The sequence below is a fragment of the Rattus norvegicus genome, chromosome 1 (assembly GCF_021556685.1).
Source record: "Rattus norvegicus strain SHRSP/BbbUtx chromosome 1, alternate assembly SHRSP_T2T, whole genome shotgun sequence".
Classification (NCBI taxonomy): Eukaryota; Metazoa; Chordata; class Mammalia; order Rodentia; family Muridae; genus Rattus; species Rattus norvegicus.
The window spans coordinates 136688888-136704620 of NC_141534.1; the positions used below are offsets into that span (position 1 = coordinate 136688888).

Here is a 15733-nt window from a genome sequence, read left to right on the forward strand (position 1 = left end):
AGGGGAAGCACGAACAGATTCACTATTGCAGAACAATTGGAAGTTAAAAGGTCTGTCAACAAAAAGGCATCAGATCAAGATACTTCACAGATGATGCTGTAGTCTTTTAAGAATTCAGTTTCAGTGTATGTAAACTCTGTTTCACCAGAAAATGAAAGGTTATAATGGACCTGTCAATGTAGCTTCTAAGTGCAAAACTTGGTGACTAATTTTAGAAAGGAGCTATAAGCAGAAGACAGCCATACATCCCATAAGAATGTCAGACCAGGAGGATGACCATGGTCCCATAAGATTCAAAGGGAGCTGAAAATTCCCCATGATTTAATGACATCACAGCTGTCCTCACGCTATAAGGCCAAGCATAACTTCCATGTTGGCTGAGATGCTGTAAATGAATCTGTGCTGCCAGTTGTGTGAAGTGTAACAGTGCAGTTGTGAACCCGGCACAATGTTTGGATATGGACACTAAACAACTACGCTACTAGTTTATGTTTCTACTAGATTATATATCTTGTTGTTACCAAAGGAAGCTACTGTAAAGCCATCATTGCCTAATAATTCATTAGTCTTCATTTAGTCTTTAATTGAAATTTTTTTTCCGGAGCTGGGGACCGAACCCAGGGCCTTGCGCTTGCTAGGCAAGCGCTCTACCACTGAGCCAAATCCCCAACCCCTGAAATGTTTTTATATAGTATATTTGGCTGTATTTTTCCATTCCCCTAATTCTTTCTAAATCCTCCCATCCTCCCTTACCCATCCACCTTTGCTCTTTTCTCTTTCTCTTAAAACAAGACAACAACAACAAAACAACAAAACAACAACATTCAAGAAACACATGCTGCCCCAAGAAAAACACAAAAGTGAAATTAAAAATAAGCAAAAGATCTCCCATGCTCATGGATTGGCAGGATTAATATAGTAAAAATGGCCATTTTACCAAAAGCGATCTACAGATTCAATGCAATCCCCATCAAAATTCCAACCCAATTCTTCTTAGAGTTAGACAGAACAATTTGCAAATTCATCTGGAATAACAAATACCCAAGATAGCTAAAACTATCCTCAAGAATAAAAGAACTTCAGGGGGAATCACCATCCCTGAACTCAAGCGATATTACAGAGCAATAGTGATAAAAAACTGTATGGTATTGGTACAGAGACAGACAGATAGACCAGTGGAATAGTATTGAAGACCCAGAAATGAACCCACACACCTATGGGCACTTGATTTTTGACAAAGGAGCCAAAACCATTCAATGGAAAAAAGATAGCATTTTCAGCAAATAGTGCTGGTTCAACTGGAGGTCAGCATGTAGAAGAATGCAGATCGATCCATACTTATCACCCTGTACAAAGCTTAAGTCCAAGTGGATTAAGGACCTCCACATCAAACCAGATACACTCAAACTAATGGAAAAGGTGGGGAAGCATCTCAAACACATGGACACTGGGGAAAATTTCCTGAACAAAACACCAATGGTTTATGCTCTAAGATCAAGTATCAAAACACGAGATCTCATAAAGCTAAAAAGCTTCTGTAAGGCAAAGGACACTGGCCTTAGGACAAAATGGCAACCAACAGATTGGGAAAAGATCTTTACCAATCCTACAACTGATAGAGGGCTCATATCCAAAATATACAAAGAACTCACAAAGCTAGACCTCAGGGAGACAAATAACCCTATTAAAAATGGGGCTCAGAGTTAAACAAAGAATTCACAGCTGAGGAATGCCGAATGGCTGAGAAACACCTAAAGAAATGTTCAACATCTTTAGTCATAAGGGAAATGCAAATCAAAACAACCCTGAGATTCCACCTCACACCAGTCAGAATGGCTAAGATCAAAGACTCTGGCGATAGCAGATGCTGGCAAGGATGTGGAGAAAGAGGAACACTCCTCCATTGTTGATGGGATTGCAGACTGGTACAACCATTCTGGAAATCAGTCAGAAAATTGGACATTGCACTACCTGAGGACCCAGCTATACCTCTCTTGAGCATATACCTAAAAGATGCTCCAACATACAACAAAGACACGTCCTCCACTACGTTCATAGCAGCCTTATTTATAATAGCTAGAAGCTGGATAGAACCCAGATGCCCTTCAACAGAGGAATGGATACAGAAAATGTGGTACATCTACACAATGGAATACTACTCAGTTATCAAAAACAATAACTTTATGAAATTCGTAGGCAAATGGATGGAACTGGAAAATATCATCCTCAGTGAGGTAACCCAATCACAGATAAACACACATGGTATGCATTCATTGATAAGTGGATATTAGACCAAATGCTTGAATTACCCTAGATGCACAGAACACATGAAACTCAAGAAGGATGACGAAAATGTGGATGCTTCACTCTTTCTTTAAAAGGGGAACATGAATACCCTTAGGAGGGGATAGGGAGGGAAAGTTCAGAACAGAGACTGAAGGAATGCCCATTCAGAGCCTGCCCTACATGTGGCCCATACATAAACAGCCACCAAACTAGATAAAATGGATGAAGCAAACAGGTGCAGGCTGACAGGAACTGGATATTTATCTCTCCTGAAAGACACAGCCAGAATATGGCAAATACATAGGTGAATGCCAGCAACAAACCACTGAACTGAGAACAGGACCCCACTGAAGGAATCAGAGAAAGGACTGAAAGAGCTGAAGGGGCTCGAGACCCCATATGAACAACAATGCCAACCAACCAGAGCTTCCAGAGACTAAGCTACTACCCATGGACTGACCCTGGGCTCCAAATCCATAGGTAGCAATGAATAGCCTAGTAAGATCACCAATGGAAGGGGAAGCCCTTGGTCCTGCCAAGACTGAACCCCCAGTGAATGTGATTGTTTGGGGGAGGGCGGTATTGGGGGAGGATCGGGAGGGGAACACCCACATCGAAGGAGAAGGGGAGGGGTTAGGGGATGTTGGCGTGGAAACCAGAAAAGGGAATAACATTTGAAATGTAAATAAGAAATACCCAATTTAATAAAGATGGAGAAAAAATAAGCAAAAGAGAGATAAGACCAAAAAAATGCCCAAACAAATGAAAATGAGACAACAACTGCCTCCACAAATTATAACAACATCAAGATAACACAGGGTTCATTTTGTGTAGTACAACTACTCTTAGACTAGGTGCCTCTCCTAAGGTGTAGTTAATATACCTAGTAAGACCCTATTGGAGAAAAGTGATCTTTTCCTTTAGGAGTGAGTATCAGTTGCAGATAGATCCTTGGTTAAAGGTTGGAGCTCCTGCCCATTTTCCCTCTCAGTGCTAGGACCCCATCCACCTTGAACCTAAGCAGACCTTGTGTGCCTTGTGTGTACTGTCACAGTCTCTGAGTTTATATGTTCTTCAATCCTGTTGTATCCAGAAAGAACACCGTTTCTTTGGGGTCATCTACCACTTTAGCTCTTAGAATCTATTCACTCCCTCTTCCTCACAGATCCCTGATCCTTAAAGGGAAGGCTTTAATGGAGGCATACCATTTAAAACTCAGTGCTCTGAAGTTTCTCACTCTCTGCACTTTTTCTTCTTCTGGGTCTCTGGATTTGTTCTCAAGAAGCTTCTGCAAGAACCACCTTCTCTGATGTGGGCTGAGTGAGGTATTGGTCTACAGGTATAACAAAATGTCATTAACAGCCATTTAATTATTATATTCTTTAGCAGCATTATAGGGATTAGGCTTTTCTCTAGACCCAGGACCTATTTAACCTCAAGTTCTTGACCTCCCAATCAGTATAAGATATGGGTTCCATATGATGGAGAGGGCCTTAAATCCAATCATAAATTCATTGGATACTTCTGCAATGTTTGTGCCACTAATGCACTAGCTTGTCTAGAGCCAGGTCAGTGTCGTAGGCTGCAGGTTGTTTCACCTGGGAGATATTGACAATTTATCTTTCTCTTCTGGGAGAATGCAGAGTATCTTTCACTACTATGAATGCTAGTCAGTAGGGATGAAGCTTCTAGTTAGGTACCCACTCAACTTCTCTGATAACAACACACTTTTAAGGTAATACTTGTTATTAAGCAATAAATGGCCTATTAGCAAACTGAACCCATTCATATATGTAAAATGCAAGCATGTTATAGGACCACTAGATACGATTTATCACTAGTATACAAGAGTAAATTCTAACCATTACTAGGATACAACGGTTAGTATATCCTAACCATTACAGCTGTATATATACAAATTAGCTAATCATAACATGCATAAATAATGGGCAGATTTGATTGGTTGTAATTTAGGTGATGGTGGCTAGTGGGTGTCAAAACTCAGGATTCTGGCAGCTTGTATATTTCAGTGGTTGGAAGGAATCAAGGGTAGACATGGGGGTGGGGATGGAGTAATCTAACCTTAGAACAAGACTGTGGATCTTTGTGCTTATTGATTTATTTCCTGGTTTTTAAAGAATGTTTCCATTTTGAAAATACTTTGAGGAATTCATATAATGTATTTTTAAAATATTTATCCTCTACTTCTTCTAACACCTACTCTTGCCTCCCTATCCACAATGAACACACACACACACACACACACACACACACACACACACACATACACACACACAGAGTTCAATATCTGTTGTCCATATATTTTTTCATGGATGTCCATCCATTGGAACATCATCCATCTACCAGGACTGTATCTTTAAATAAAAACTACTTTCCCTCTTCCAGGAGCTATCAGTTCCCAACAGCTCCTCAACTAGGGATGAAACACAGTGTGCCCAACTCCCCTCTTCATGCTGAGATTTTGTTTCCTGGCTTGAGATTTCAAAGGCCATGTGCATGCTAACTAATGGTTGAGAAGCATTCCTTTAAGTTGTTCGCCATGATACTTTTTCACTTTGTAGGATACACTCGAGAGAGGAGTGGTAAATAAGAAGCACTGACAGGAATTTCACTAGGTGTCATGAGGACAGGGCAACTTAGAGTTTCAATGGACCTGGTGTTAATATAGGGCCACACATTTGTACATTCATCATTAGCATGCAGTTTACTCTATGCTTGGTCAAAGAGCAGAAAACAATATATTTAAAGGGAACTTTGTAAGCTTCCTTAGAGAATATGATTGTTTAAGTTGGTTACAAATAGTCACTTCAAATGCTGACGGATTTCACCCATGGCACAAGACCTCCTGGCAATGTTAGGCCCCCTCCTGAGCCTATAACTGCAGTCATTGTTTTTTGTAGGTCGTTAGAATGCTTTTGCTGCTGGTAATTCCAGAGGCACACATACAAATGCTGGGAAGATATCTGTGACCCCTGATTTTCTCAGCTGTCCTCGCTGGACACTTATCTGCAGGGTGCACCATCTCTGAGTGAAAAATCTTCTATCCTCACCAAGAGGAGATATTTTCTTTCCTACTCAGTATAGCTCTATTTGAGTCCCTGGGACTCCTATGGGACTCTAATGATGTCAGAGCAGGGAGGAGCTTTCCGGCTAGGTTTTTGTCACAGGCAGCCTTTAACCCTATTCTGAAGATTCTTTCTGCTTCATCTGTGTCTGGCATAGTCCGAGAGTTAATTTAAAGGATTTCCCTTTGGTTTACCTTGAGAAAGTGGACTCTCTAGTCCACTTCTGGAGCCTTGAAAACCTGACACCTTTCCTCTAATGAGGAGAATCATCTTTGACTACAGGAGAGCAACAGTGTAGAGCTCTGTCTAAAAGATTCTGCTAAGGAAATTTAAACAAAGCAAATCATGGACACCTCAGCTGCAGGACCCTGTTACTTAGGTTGGGATGATGGCTATTAGGTCAGTGACTGTAAGTCTATCCTATAAACACAGATTATAAGATTTAAACAGGGGCTTTGCCTCACACAACAATGATGTCAGCAGCCAATGGTAGGAGCTGCCCTGCCATTTCTGTTTTATCATTTAAAGAGACAGTATCCAGACTTCTAGTCTACATCTATCACATAGACATATTGATTTCCTTTCTAGAGAAACACATATTTCTTCCCTCATGCTGAAAAGATAAATCTGACAGATTTAATCAAATGTAGTTGTTCACAACTATAGAAATGTGTATAGTACCTCATGCGAAAACAAATCACAGTAGCTTCTAAAGGAAGAATTCTGTGCACTGTATTACTTATAGACAAAAATTGTACTACCACACATGTCTGGAAATATGTGTACAAACATACACACAGAGGCAGTGATAAGAGCTAAGTGTAATGTTAATTTGAGGTACTATGTTTAAAATGCCATCATCAACAAATGTTGGTTTAATTAACATTTCTACTGAAACTGGGCTCTTGGGCTCAGTTGGTCCTGTGCTTGCCAAACATGCATGGATCCCTAGTTCAATCCCCAGTACACATAAAGCCAGTGTACTTGTACATGCCGACAATTGCAATACTCATAAGGTGGGAGCCAGAGACTATAAGTTCAAAGTCATCCTCAATTAATCATTGAATCAAAGCCTGGGATAGAGGAGACACTCTCTAAATCAAAGTAAAACAACTACCATCACAAAACAAAACAAAATTATTAAAAACCACAACCTCAAATTATTTTCAACTTCTTTATGAATCTGAGACTCCGCAATGTGTAATGGTCCTAGAGGATGAATGTTTTCCCAAGATGCAACCTGACTTTCAGGCAAACATTATAAAAATGTGACTTGGGATCCTGAAGTGTCTCCATGCCTCTTGTCCATCCAGCTCCTCTCCACATTGGGTTTAGTCCTTGACTGTGATTTGAACAAATACGATGCAGAGCAATTTCATTATTTCCCTTAGCAACTCTGAGTGGCTCTTATAGTTTTCAACACATTTGACGAGAGCTAAGACCTTTTTCTTCAGAATGTAGATGGACATTTAAGCTGATGACATTAAGATGATATTCAAGAGTCTGTGGGACAGAGACTCAACATAAAAAGGTTTTGGCGCTTTTTATCTCTTTCATTGATTAGTTTGGTTCCCATCATTTTAGGCAGAGTTGGTCTTAAATGGTAATTTTCAATATCTGAGTCTTCTTTCCTATGAAGTATAGATATGATTGCATATTCAGTAGAATTTCCCATTTTGGATGCCTCATTTTTGTATCTGCTAGTAATCTCTTGCTTTACGATCTTGGCATACATCTTGTGCCAGCTCATTTTAAAGGTAAAATTTAAAAAATTAAAACAAAACTGAATCTGTATCATGAGTAGAAGTGTGCAAAAGCTACCCAAAGACTTTTTTAAGCATTTTATCATTCAACAAGCTCCACGTTTTGCATTTTATTCTCCTAGTTTTGATATTATATTAAGATAAGTGATTTAAGAAGAACTATTTATTAGAAAGGAACATGTTACAGAAAAATAATGCATATATAGTGGCTTATTGTGTGGGAAGAGTTATAATTGGTTTCATTGGACAAAACCGGAAAACAATTTCTCTTTTAAGATGGGAGGTTTAGAAATCTAACCACAGTATGTTGACATTGCAACACACACACACACACACACACACACACACACATGTATGTGCAATAATTATGTCTTATAAGCCAATTAAATTGTAAGAAATTACTGAGGATCCACCAATCACTTTGGCTGGAAATTGAGCATAGGAACTCAGTACTTTTCTTCTGTTCCATCTAGACAAGGTCCTTCTGAGAAGTACAGAGAACAGAAAGTGTGGATGCAGCATGGTTGATCAGGAGGTGCCTTGCCAGAATAGTTTTGTTCTTGTTGCTTGATTAGGAGAGGCCGACGTTTAAATTTTAAGAGAAATAGATGACAAGATTAAGATAAAAGTAAGTATGCAAAATGGATGGACTCATTCTTTTAGATAATATGATGTCTTCTTTAACCCCCAGTCATAAACTCGGTAACTAAACATTTGTCTCAATTTCTGCCTGACTGGTAGAGTTTGAAATTTTAGCCCCAAATAAAAGGCCTTTCTGACCCAGAGAATATGTGATTCTTTCCTAAAAGAATGTTTGTGATTCTCCAAACCATGGCTGCAAGATAATGTGAAGAGGAGGCACAAAATAGGGCTTAGAGGATGATTTAAACAAACTGCTCAGACAGTAAATTAGCCCTTCCCCGCCCTGTGTGGAGTTCTCCAAGACAGATGTAACCCAGAGTTGGGTTCTGAAACACTAAGTTTGCATGCTTAGTAAGGTTCCTTCCTTCCTTCCTTTTTTCCTTTCTTCCTTCCTTCCTTCTTCCTTCCTTCTTTCCTTCCTTCCTCATTTTTTGTTTACAAAAGAAGCAATTCATTTGTAGGGCATTTCAAGCTGGCAAATGGCCAACAATAATTTGTATCACAGCCAGGTGCAAAAGGTATTGAGAAACACACGGTACAAGAATATTCTGAAAAGAGGAAAACAAAATGGAAAGTTATTCATCTTTCTATATGGCCTTTTTAAAAGCTACTTACAATTTCATGCTGTTTACAGGCATTTTTGTCAAGTTTCTTTGTTGAGAAGGCAGAAGAGTGAGGCTTTCGTGAGAGATTCACAAAGGGACTGAAGGGATTCCGAGTGACAGTAGAGTTTAGCCGGTTGTTTGCAAGACTTGCTAACTAGGAGAGGGGAAGGCTGATCTCCTTTGCTTCTCCAGAGAGGACATTTCAAGAACCTTACTGATGATGAAAGCTGCCTCTGGTGTCAAATGTAAGTAGTCCTATCCCAGCGATGCCTCTAACTGGAGCAGGTGGATAACTCAGAAGTCTCAACACCAACAATTTGCTCACTTAACCTATACTCATGGAAATGAACTTCAAGAGAAAGGAGAGTGCGTGGGAGCCCTCACCAAGTACTTACTTATATCAGGGGTTCTCAACCTTCCTATTGTCACCTATTAATACATTTCCTCATGCTGGAGAGACCTCCCTGCAATGCAACCATAAAATTATTTTTGTTACTACTTGTGATTCCGTAGCTCCTTTGTAGCTGTAGTTTTGCTACTGTAATGAATCATAATGTAAATATCAGAAATGCAGGATATCTGGTACGGGACCCCTCTGAACAGTCATTCGACCACCATGGGGTCATGACTTAAAGGTTGAGAAACATCGACTTGGATAATATTTTTTATATTATGTAGTATACAACTTTACCAAGTGTGCCATGCTACCAAGTCCTTGGCGTCATGTGATTAACTTATGCAAATTAGGTAAGGCAGCCAACTGTGGTCCCCGTCTACATTCCATCCCACGGTTGCCAAGCAAAGTCTTTCTCACAAAGCTCCAGCTACACTATCAGCATTTTATCCATCAGATTATTAATAGTTTACAGATAGTCGCTAACATCCCCAACTCTGGCATCATTAAGTAAACCCTGCATTTTTAATCTCAAAAAGGGGAAATTGTCATAATTTTCCTTTTGGGGGCTGGTGTTCCACTTAGGAATTAATTCTCAGAACTTTCTCAAAGTTCTCCGCAGCTGCTTTCAACCTAATTCAAAAGATGACATTTCCTCCAGTCCTCACCAATCCTGGAAAACAGCAGACATAGGTTTGTCCTTAGCTTGGCCTCTACCAGATATTTGACCTTAGGGAAGTCTCTAGCACATTTAAGCCCAGATTTAGAAATTAAATCTGTGAGGAAGAGTGATTTCTAGGACAGAGGAAGTCGCTCCAGGGTGTTCAGTTTAGTAAACTCCGACTCTGATAGAGCAGCATCCCTTGCTCTCTGAAGTACCCAGGCTTCCCCAGGATTAGGTAGTTGGCTTGTTCACTATACAGCTAGTAATTCAGAGATAATCATGTTACCAGGATGCCATTTAATCTCTGTTTGGCATATCTTGAGTTTTTATCTTCATTAATAGAGCCATCAAAGTGCAGGACAGACCAGTGAGTGATTCCTGAGGTCGGGGCTGCAACTTGCATGGGGAGCCTCTGGTTGCCAGATGGCAGGTGCTAATCTGCTTGCTGCAGGGATGGGAGGGGGTAAGTTTGCCTGGCCCCCAGCCAATGGGGCTCGCTCTCCCCTCCGATTATACAACAATCTTGGGGCTGGTATCTGTTCTCTGCTGCCTGCTTAAGGGTTCTGGGGGTAATGGATGCCTACCGAAAGGAAGCAATTGCTTTCTGGTCTCTCTATGAAAGGGATCCTTAAGAGTCTCCTTGCTGCCTCAGCTCAAGGCGACTGGAGAATAAGATCCCTAACCTGATCTCATGCTAGCATGATACAGGGCAAGGATGTAAGCCTGGGAGTCGGGGAAAACATGGCCTTGAACTCAAACTCCACCAATTAACTACTGTGTTAATTTCTCTTCCTATAACGAAGTAGGAAAGTTTTTTTTTAAATTAAGCTCAGTCCTAGAGGAATCCAGACAGCTTAACACCAGCTCTATTGAGAGCTCCTGGCTGTATCACTCATGGGTCATCAGAACAGTGAAGTGCTTCTGAGAAGGAGAGATCGTGTGACAGACAAGAGGCCAGAATAAGAAGAGGAGACCATCCTGGGTCTCTTTCTAGTCTCAAATTCTTTTCTTTTAGATTTCTTGTTTCTCTCATATATTACATCCTCACTGCAGTTTCCCCCCTCTCCTCCCTCTAGTCACTCCCCATCTTTCCTCTCCCCCAGATCCATTCCTTCCCCACCTCCCCTCAGACAAGAGCAGACCTCCTAGAGATATCAACCGAATATGACATAGCAAGCCACAATAAGACCAGACACACATCACATCACAGAGGAATGAGGCAACACAGTAAAAGGAATAGGGTCTTGTAAGCAGGCCTAAGAATCAATGACATCGATTCCATTTCTTATAAGCCCACCACAGCCCAGCAGCACCCCATTGAAGACAGGCTCACAGCACATATTAGCATATTTACAATAGTCAACAGTGACTATGTGAATGGGTGCTGTGCCTTCCTCTCTTTGAGCTTCATATCCCCCATTGGCATCATGATATTACTTTGATTATATCAATCATCATAACTGGTATGCCACAGACTGGTCAGGAAGGTAGCCACTCCATGGGCCACTAGTTTAGCTGTGCCACCAGGAGAGACAAAAGAAGCTCTTTGTCAGGTCTTCTCAGATGCTGAGAACATGTATCTTATGATTGTATGTGGTTCTAAGGATAGAGACTCATGATTGGGAAGATGGATTTTGAGATGTCATAGGGATGATCATTCAATTTCATGCATTAGTTTGAAGGAATGTGCGTAAAGCTCAAAACTTATGCTGATGGCTAGTGCCAATTGTCAACCTGACAAAATCTACAGTTCCATGGTAGAGAGCTTCTTAGTGTACCCGTGGTTTATTATCTTGATTGGATGAATTGAGAGGGCAAGGCGCATCTAAATGGGTGGTACTATCCCCGGGCTGGGATCCCAGATTGTTAAACATGGAGAAAGGAAACCAAGCAAGCCTAGCATGCCTTCATCTGTGGCTCTGTGCTTCTTTGTTCTTTATTATGTGACTAACTGCCTCAGGCTCTTGCCACTGTGACTTCTGACAATGACTGACTGGATCAGTCATCTCCGAGAAGAAGTAAACATTTTCCTCCCTTTAGTTGCTTTCGTCAGAGTATGTTATCACAGCAACAGGAAAAGAAACCTTGGTACGTGTGTTAGGGAAGAGGAACATAAAAGAAAACAGAAGAAAGTTAGTGCTACATGCACATCCAGGATGAGGAAATCCTGTCTTCAGAGGAAGCATACAGAGTGACAGTTTATCATTCTTTAGTGCTTATAGGCTGAGAGAGAGAGAGAGAGAGAGAGAGAGAGAGAGAGAGAGAGAGAGAGAGAGAGAGAGAGGGTATGGGAGGGGGTGGACAAATCAAAGGCTGTCTGATGATTTTGTGCTATGGCAAAGAATCATTGAGTGCACAGTCTGTACTGGGCTGTCCCTGGGTCAAAAGGAAAACAGAAATTCTGGTGAGGAGGAATCCAAAGAGAAGACTTTAATTTACAGTAGTGCAGTTGTGGGGGCGGGAGGATTGGCTTCAATCTCAGGGCACCACAACTAGCACCTGTTGTGTGCAGTTTGACTCCAAGTCTTGTTTCTCTCTCTCCTTTGGGTAGGAAGAAGTCTTAGGAGCAACACGAGACTGGAATGAAGCACAGAGTCTGAGAGAGCCTCAGTTCATCTCTCTCTCTCTCTCTCTCTCTCTCTCTCTCTCTCTCTCTCTCTCTCTCCTCATTTTTTCAAGACAGCATTTCTCTATGTAGTAACCCTGGCTATCCTGGAACTCAATCTGTAGACCAGGTTGGTCTAGAACTTAGAGATCCACCTGTCTCTGCCTCCCGAGCACTGAGATTAAAGGTGTGCACCACTACACCTCGTTTTTTTTTAAAAGGTTTTATTTACATTTATATTATGTGCATTGGTGTTTTTCTTGCATGTGTGTCTGTGTGAGAGTGCTATGTTCCCTGGGACTGGAGTTACAGAGAGGTATGAGTTGCCATGTGGGTGCTGGGAATTGATGCCTGAACACTTAATCTTTCAGACTTTCAGACTCTGGTTGTCTGAAGATATTTCCCCATTTTTTTCCTCATTTCTCATAGCGCACAGCTTAAAAAAAATTTATGTCTTTATTTATTTGGTACTGGAGTCCCATGGAGCCCTCAGAAAGTGTGACGCCCTTTCACTTACAATCAGTTGAGAAGTATCTGGGTTCCTAGATGTTTGGCCCTGCAATAAAGTTTAACCATGCTTATAACCAATGGGAACTATGTATGTAGGAGGGTAGGGACATATTGCAGTGTAAGAAAGGACCACAGAGGACTCCCAACAGTTCCGAGTCTCTGAGAAATTATCAGTATGCAGTGGGACACACTTTGTAGTATCCATTTGCTGATTTATGGTTTTAGCTATGAGTGTAGGTTTATTGGAATGATGGCTTTTGTCACCATGGCGTTGCACCAAATACAATGAAGAAGAGAGTTTCCACCAAATGATGTCATCCACAAAGGCTTTGTCTTGTTGGGAAAAAAAACAATAAAATAAGCAGACAAAAACAAAGAGCATCTCTGGAGGAAAGAATGATCTACTCACTTTCCACTTTAGAAACTAAATCTTGGGATAACATTGAAGATGAGAATCTGTTGGAAAAGTGTGGGCTAAGAAGCTAAATGTAGTTACTCTTCTGTTTACATGGATCTCTCTCTCTCTCTCTCTCTCTCTCTCTCTCTCTCTCTCTCTCTCAGAGTTTTTCCCCCTTTCTTCTTCATTTTTCTCCTTCTTGACTGACCTACAAGATGCCTCATCTGAGTGATTGGTGTTCTGGGACGAGGGAAGAGGCTGGCCACCCCGGTGCTTCCTTGGCATGCTGGTTAATGTTATGAGGAAAGAAGAATTCTCAATTCTAGAATAGCCACACAGAGTCCTTAACTGATGGCAACAAGATCATGGCCCAGAAGAATGTTCATGAATAGAGCAAACAGAAGGGCATAGAGCAGAACAATGGTGAGCTGTCTGTATTACACTACTGAATGCTTGGAATCATTCAGTCATGCCTAGTGCTAGATTACTCCAGACTCCACTCTTAGAGAAACTAGTTTTTTCTACTTTTGGTTTTAGTTTGTTTTAGTTGACTTTTTTTATCACTTTCTAATGAAAGATTTATGAGTAATATTCTATGCTAGGGACACAAACATATGCATATAGCCATTAAACGTTTAGAACATGCTTGCTTTATAGAAGGGATAGCCTCTGATGCAAAAGCACACGACAGATACCTTTAAATTATTTCAGATAAAGGAAATCAATCTCTGCAAAAATTTAAGAATATTTGCCACATTGGGTAGCTGAGTTTGTATGTGTATATGCATATTTATGTGTGTATGCATATGATTGTAATAAGTTACATTCACTGATATACGGGATATGCTTTTGTTTCAATGACAAAAACCAATGTGGCCTTGTGTTAGGTCATATGTATCCCATACTATCACCAGACAGAAGGAACTCATGAATACTCTGCCAATATTTTTATTTGTGACTACATTTGCCCCATGGCTGGAGGAACTATTTTCACAGCCATAGGCTGATATCTCTGACCTTAGACAACTTGCTTAACCTCTCCATGTTTTTTATTTTTATAGGCAAAGTGGAGATAATAATAGTAAATACTCCAACCACTTGTTATTAAGTAATCAATAAGGAAATGCATATCAGGTACTTAGAATAGGTGGGAGCAACGGTGGTGGTTGTGATCAACTTTGTCATTGCTAGTACTCTTCTTATGGAGTGTGGTACCCTTGCACGCCAACAATGCTCCCTCTGCACATGTGGAAAACCAAACTAACAGTGCACGCAGTCACATTCTAGTCACATTCTCCCTACTTACAGGCCAATGAGGATGGAGAATGTTCCCCCCCCCCCCCCTTCAAAGATGTCTTTTCAACAACAACCTCCGAATCCAGTAGCACATATGAGTGCCTGGGAAACACATTTGTTTCTGCCGAAGAGTTAAAAAACATTTTTTTAAAAACCTAAATGTGGTCTGGTCTTCTTGAATGCCTTTAATGAAGATGGGAAGCCTCACAATTTAAAACTCTGGTTACAGCTGTTATCCTTGTGAGCAGACCTAATTACAGGAGATGGAATGGTTTTTTGGTTTTTTTTTGACAAGTTTCTCTCTCTTTAATTCATATCCCTCAAACTCAAAAATTAAGAGAAAAGTCTGAAGCAAACCAGTTTCCTATGTTGCTGGTCATTTAAAAATATATTTTTACGAAAGATCGTGTGATCCATGTTGCTGACATACACAGAACGTTGACTCTGAAACATCTAAAAATTTCTTTGTTTATCATTTTTTTTTCATGAAACCATGCTTTTCAAATGCTAAAAATATCTACAGGAAGATCTTCCCTTCTTTTGGATTAACAATTATGCAGTCCTTAATGGTAACACGTGACTTGTGCAGAACCAGAAAAGAACTGGACTTGCTAATTTCTCAGTGTTTGCTGTTAGTGTTTCTTTAAACGTTAGATCTGCGTGTTGCTTTATCCAATTCTGGGAAAATGGGTCTTTATCCAGTCAGTACTCAGGGATGGGGATGACACTGGAGGACAGATTTCTTTACTTTTACAGGTGAGACTTTTAAACATTTGTTTTTCATAGCAAAACAAAAATAAAGGCAAAGTTTAAGAATCCAAGCTTCTTCCCTTAATAGTCAGAGTTTGTCACCCAGAATCTGGAAGCTTCTCAGTCTGTCCTTTTCTCTTCTCTTCAAGATTCCATCACTGACCTCAGATGTTTTCACAATAAACGAAGTTCTTCATTTTGCATCATTGATTGACAGATCTATTCCTAACCATTAATGTATGGAGAATATTTATTTCTCTGTTGTTCACTGGACCTTAAAACAATTGCCAAAGCTTCAGTTGATAGTTTAACAACCATAATTATGGATCCCAGGCATTATAGAAAAATGAACCACATGTTTTAGGTTTGTAAATATCAAATACATTTTATTTATTTATTTTTTTTATTAACTTGAGTATTTCTTATATACATTTCGAGTGTTATTCCCTTTCCCGGTTTCCGGGCAAACATCCCCCTCCCCCTTCCCCTTCCTTATGGGTGTTCCCCTCCCAACCCTCCCCCCATTGCCACCCTCCCCCCATAGACTAGTTCACTGGGGGTTCAGTCTTAGCAGGACCCAGGGCTTCCCCTTCCACTGGTGCTCTTACTAGGATATTCATTGCTACCTATGGGGTCAGAGTCCAGGGTCAGTCCATGTATAGTCTTTAGGTAGTGGCTTAGTCCCTGGAAGCTCTGGTTGCTTGGCATTGTTGTACATATGGGGTCTCGAGCCCC

The 15733-nt window shown here is 40.6% G+C and overlaps 1 protein-coding gene across 6 annotated transcripts in view; it reads left to right on the forward strand.

The window, feature by feature from the left end:
* Nucleotides 1–15733, forward strand: part of Srsf7-ps1 (serine and arginine rich splicing factor 7, pseudogene 1) — a 170784-nt gene that overhangs the window by 44395 nt on the left and 110656 nt on the right. The window contains exon 4 of one of the 6 annotated variants that reach the window (XR_015647092.1): nt 3452–3625. The exons of the other annotated variants lie outside the window; for them this stretch is intronic. The gene's annotated coding sequence lies outside the window, so the exon portion shown is untranslated. Of the gene's footprint in view, nt 1–3451; nt 3626–15733 lie in introns of those variants that run through there. 6 annotated transcript variants of the gene reach the window in all.